The sequence below is a fragment of the Mustela lutreola genome, chromosome 8 (assembly GCF_030435805.1).
Source record: "Mustela lutreola isolate mMusLut2 chromosome 8, mMusLut2.pri, whole genome shotgun sequence".
NCBI classification, from domain to species: Eukaryota; Metazoa; Chordata; class Mammalia; order Carnivora; family Mustelidae; genus Mustela; species Mustela lutreola.
The window spans coordinates 98,252,661-98,258,660 of record NC_081297.1 but is presented as its reverse complement, the minus strand read 5'-3'; positions in this window follow the sequence as shown (position 1 = coordinate 98,258,660).

The following is a 6,000-nucleotide window of genomic DNA, read 5'->3' as shown; positions in this document are numbered from 1 at the left end:
AGATTAGTTAGCCTGGCCCCTGGCAAGGGCATTGCAATTCTGCCTCCGGCAAAGACATTTGAGATTCACAGCAACAGGTCCCTCCCCCAGAAGATTAGCAAGAACATACAGCTGAGACCAAGTTTACCTATCAATGAGAATTGAGGAACTCCAGAGCTAGGGGATACAGCACATAGAATTCATGGCTTTTTCCCCATGATTCTTTAGTCTTCCAAAGTTAACTTTTAAAAATTTTCTTTATTTTTTCTTTTCCTAATTTTAAAAAAATTTTTCCTCTTTCCTATTTTAACCAACGTCTTATCAATACCTTTTTAAATTTTCATTTTTATAGTCATATTCTATCTCTTCATTGTGTTTAACCTTAGTTCATATATATATATATATATATATATATATATATGTTTTTATTTCTTTAAAATTTTGGGATACAGTTTCTACTAACAGATTAAAATATGCTCTAAATCTAGTGTATTGTGTAAGACTGATGAATCACAGATCTGTACCTCTGAAACAAATAATACATTATATGTTAAAAAAAGGATTTACATTAAAATTTGCCTAAATAAACATCACTGATACATGAACACCACGACTGAATTTATATAAATTCAACTGAAAAATTTCAGTAAACATATATCCATTACATAAAATAACTCATATCTATACTGTAAAATAATTTTCTTTATAACAGCAAAACTGAAAACATAATATAGTTCCTGTTTCTCTATGGTTCCTCAGATATGCCTTAGCCAAAATCTGTAATTTAAAAAAAATTTTTTTTATTTATTTATTTGACACAAAGAGATCACAAGTAGGCAGGGAGTCAGGCAGGTAATTCATAGTCAGTGAGTTAATAGAAAACCTTGAGTTGCTGATTACAGGTAGCTCAACTAGTCCCCTAAAATGTAATTAGTTTTTGGCGTGATTCCAGGTGGCTTCTTTATTCTTCAATTTTCAGAAATTCTCCAGTGCTGTTTCAGTATTTCAAATAGTTTTTAAAGAGCTTAGTAGCAACATTGATCTGAATTCATATGCACTACAAGGTAGGTGATGTCTCTTGAGTTTCTGGAGACAATATACATGTCTTAAAAGGGGTTAAGTTAGGGGAGCCTGGGTGGTCAGTGGGTTAAGCCTCTGCCTTCAGCTCAGATCATGATTCCAGGGTCCTGGGATCGAGCCCAGAATTGGGCTCTCTGTTCAGCAAGGAGCCTGCTTCCTCCTCTCTCTCTCTCTCTGCCTGATTCTCTGCCTACTTGTGATCTCTCTGTGTCAAATAAATAAATAAATATTTATTTATTTTGAAAAGATTTATTTATTTATTTGACAGGCAGAGATCACAAGTAGGCAGAGAGGCAGGCAGAGAGAGAGAGAGAGAGAGAGAGAGAGGAAGTAGGCTCCCTGCCGAGAAGAGAGCCTGACGCAGGACTTGATCCCAGGACCCAAAGATCATGACCTGGGCTGAAGGTAGAAGCTTAACCCATTGAGCCACCCAGGTGCCCCCAAATCAGTAATTTTTTTATCAACAAATTTTTATTTCTGTCAATAATGTGTAAGCACATACAAGTACACAGTGCATTAGATTAACATTCTTCATTCTCACCCTCTTGAGATAATCAATATTAATATATCAATATTAATACTTCCAGGTTCAAAAATATATGCTTATGTCAAATATATGCTTATGCTTATATGCTTATAAATTATCTTTACTTACCAAAAAAAAAAGTTCATATAAAATGTGTTATATTGCAGTATTTTAGTTCTAATCATTGAATGTAATTACTCAGAGGTATGGGAAATCTTCTTTCTTTTTCGTTCTTTTCTTTAAAATTTTATTTTTAAGTAATCTCTACACCAAATGTGGGACTCGAACTTATAACCCTAAGATCAAGAGTTGCATGCTCTACCAGCTGAGCCAGCCAGGTGTTCTTGTGAGTTTACTCTCTTGACTTTGTTGATAAGTTTCCTTTATCTGTTTTATTCTCCCATATCCTATTTCCCCCCACATCCTTGTCCCTGCATATTTCCAGGCACAATTCTACCCATTCTTTGGGAATTATCCCAAGCGCCACCTTTGACACAAAAACTTTCCTGAACTAGTCAGCTCAGTATAATCTCTCCATACTCTGAATCCCTATGAGCTGAAAGAGAATGTGTGTTTCCTACGTATTTCCTACTTGGAAGGAATTGTGTTAAGCAGTATCTGTATAAATCCTCCTAGCAATCTTATATGATACATATATCATATTCTTCATGTTCATGACAGCTAAAACTTGCCAGTCCCCAAATCTGAATATACAACAGTAAGATAAAATCCCTGCCTACTCACTAAATCAGTAAACCATACATAAAATGTGACTCCTCAAAACTTTAATGATTCAATAGCTGCAGGTTTAAGACATTTATGTATAGAGTTAATTTACAATTAAGCAAATGAGAGCTATTATTTTCTTAAATTTTTTTACTATCCTTTCCCTTCTACTTCCAACATGGACTCTTAACACTTAAAAAACAAAACCAAACCAGACAATCTGACACATGGAAACTATTTTATTACTTTTCAAAGTTAATAGGTATGAGACCAGGAGAAGAGAGTAACAGAGACAGTTTACTTGCAGAATTTGGAAGTCAAGTTTGGTTCTCTCTTTCTCCAAGTGGTCTGCTCTAGCCCAATCATCATGTTGTATATATTTTAAGTTATTCCTTAGCAAAACTATATACCATGTAACTTTAGATCCATTCTTCAGAAATTAAAACCTCAGATTTTTGAATTGCATAAATCCTAAGGTTTTGTTATAAAGCAGAGAAGCTCAGAGCAGTTAAATAACCTACCCATAGGGGTGTGTGGGTGGCTCAGTGGGTTAAAGCCTCTGCCTTTGGCTCCAGTCATGATCCCAGGGTCGTGGGATCAAGCCCCACATCGGGCTCTCTGCTCAGCAGGGAGCCTTCTCCCTCCCCCTCCCCCACCTGCCTTTCTGTCTACATGTGATTTCTGTCTGTCAAATAAATAAATAAAAATCTTGAAAAAAAATAAGGTATCCATAATAATTCAGATAGTGCCTTTCATTTAATCCCTTTCTGATATCTGGATTTTTTTTTTATCTGAATCATCTACTCTTCCAAAAATAAAGTAAGTGATAAAAATTATCATTTTTTAAACCTTCCGATCTATACTTTTTTCCCTTCTATTTCTTTGATCTTCATAGGAAAGAAGGCATCAGTGTATTATAATTTTATTTGATAGACTATTTTTATTCTTATTAGTTATAAGCCTAATTGATGTCATAATTTAAAAATTAATTCCACATATATTAGGTATTTTAAACAGCTATTTCGTAAAGGTTTGGTTAGTATCATTTAATAGATATTGAGATTGGAATCCATCAAGTTGAGTAATTTGCCCAAGGTTTCATCTGTAAGTGAGCAATTAAACTATTGAAATATTACTTAACCATGGATGTTTGCATTTTAAATATTTGTCTTTGTAGGAGTGACTAAATTTTGCAAATATTAAACAGGTGACCTTTAGTTTTCTCTTTTTCATGTTCCGCTGCTACCTCCATTTCTCTGAAGGCAAAGAAGTACAGTTACTGGGTCTTCCGGGCAATATTTCTCATTAATTGCATTGAGGGCTAATAATGCTGGAGGTATATGGGATGTTTTCTGCATAGTGAGAAAATACCTCTTCTGTTCATGACAGCTAGGCTGTGACGTTTGTTGGTCTTTATCAAATGTTGGATGTGATGTAAAGTAATAAGTTTTCAGTAGGCAGAATGGCCTTATGTTGTGGTGGACTGAAAACAGACTGCTTAACATTTCCAGCCCCAATAAATGCTACTTGCTTCATCCATTCAGCCTTTACTAAGAAATCTGACAGCCCCCACATATTTCCATATGCGCTGTGGGTGGAATGCAGTGGGAGGTGTTACCATCCACAGCTGTACATGAGGTAGAGGAATGATGGCAGAAAAATGTATCCCTACTGATTACTGGGAAATTGTGCACTGAAGAAATTTGAAGAAGGGGGAGAGTAAGTTGGTTGAGTTCTGACTTCTGCTTCCTGCACTCAGGCCTGAAGAGGGCCAATTGTATTTAAGTGGATTAAGCTAACACAAAGAGGAAAGGATCCTTTGATCCCTCTGCACGTTTAGGACTCTGGACTGCTGCCTGTATCAATATAGAATGTAGCTCCATTCAAGGCAGGAGGGCACAGTGGGTAGGAGTCTGAACTACAAAGGTGAAAGGTAACTCTGTAATACAGGTTGTATTGGAATAGTCACAGGATTGAAGGCAGGATGCAAGTTGGAGGCTCTATAAGATAAAAAAGAGCTGAGGTGAATAAGAGTCAGTCAGAGAGGTCTTCTGGGACTATGGGTCAAGGCGCCCAGCTGAGACAAACCAGATGGCTGAAGATTCAGATGATGAAGGGTGGTGGGTGAGAAGCCAGATTAACAGTGGCCAAGGAAGACCAAGAACTCTCAGACCAAAGATTCTGAGTTTTTTTCTCCACCAGGAGGGAATGGAGATCACGACCTTCTAGATCCTGTCTTGGGGAGACACTGAGGAGAGGTAGAAAAGAAGTCTTACTATTATTGGATTTCACCAACTTTACAACTGAATAGTTTTTAATTACTCCCTGCCTCCCTACCGGACTGGCCGGTTACTGGGGTCTCTTGCTAAAGACTCAGTAAGTTATCAAAAAACAAAGGAGCTCTACTTCTACATGTATGATCTACAATGTGAATTAAACTGTACTCCACTATGTACTGTAACTATTTATATAGTGAATGCTTTCCATCCTAAAGGACGAGTCTGTGAAGGTGGGATCTGAGGTTTCAGTGTCTTCTAGTCAAATCATGCCTTCTAGGGACCACTTATTCTATTTATGATTATGATGACCCAATAGAAAAAATATATAGAAAAAAGTGAAAGAAAAAACACGATTCATCTCTTATGATTGCAAGGTATCTTAAGAAATGGAAGGGTGGCGTTTAATGGGAAAGTCAAGGCAAAGATACAAAGAGGAGACAGAGATAAGGTGCAGACAAGGGAGGAGGGGACTTCAAGCGAGACTTGGGTTCTTTCAGGGTCTGAAGCACTGGTGGAAAGCAGGGCAAGGAGAAGTAGCATGAAACATGAATGAGGAAGTCTGCCTTTCTCCATAGTGAGGGACAAATCTCAGCCACTGTATTGTGCCCAACTCCCCACCTTCAGCTGGGTCCCTGAGACGTCTTAAATTTACCAAGCTTTACATGGCTGTTTTTTGCAAACAAGCTCCATTCCCAAGGCTTCCAAATGGAGCTCAGGGTTGGGCAGAGCTTCCTGGAAAAAGGTCATTGCTCTCAGTGATTGCATTACCCTCAAGTCTAATGCTCTGACAGGCTCTGAGGCATTTCCAGAGGATAAAATTCATATTTTAATTAGAATGAACTTTCTTTTACTTTGACAGCAAAGCTCCTGGTGGACAGCTCCTTATAAGAGATTCATCCATGTTATTTTGTGTATATTGAACCAGTTGGATTTTGTTATAGTATCACACTGCTAGGTCATCATCAACCAAATTTTGTGTCCACTCTCCCAGTGATAGGATCACTGATACCACCTTCCTGATACCACAAATAATGCCTTGATAAATATCTTTTTAACATGTTTCATTGGACACTTCGACAAAACTCTTTGGAGGGCATATACACAGAGGTGGGCTTGCTGGATCTGAGGCATGTTACTCTCCCAGGATGGCTGTAACACACTATGATTCCACCAAATAGTGCAGGAGGATTTTCATATCCTCACATTTCTAAGGGCAGCTGGTCTTTACATTTTGCCAAACAAAAAGGTGTGAAGTGATATTGTATCATTGTTTCAATTTGTATCTATGTCACTACCAATGACTTCAGGGTTTTTTTTTTTTTTTTTTTTTTAGTATGCCTTTAGTTTGTAAATTGCTCGTTCATTTTCTTTTCTCATTTTTTAAGATTATAGTTACTATCTTAGTCTTGT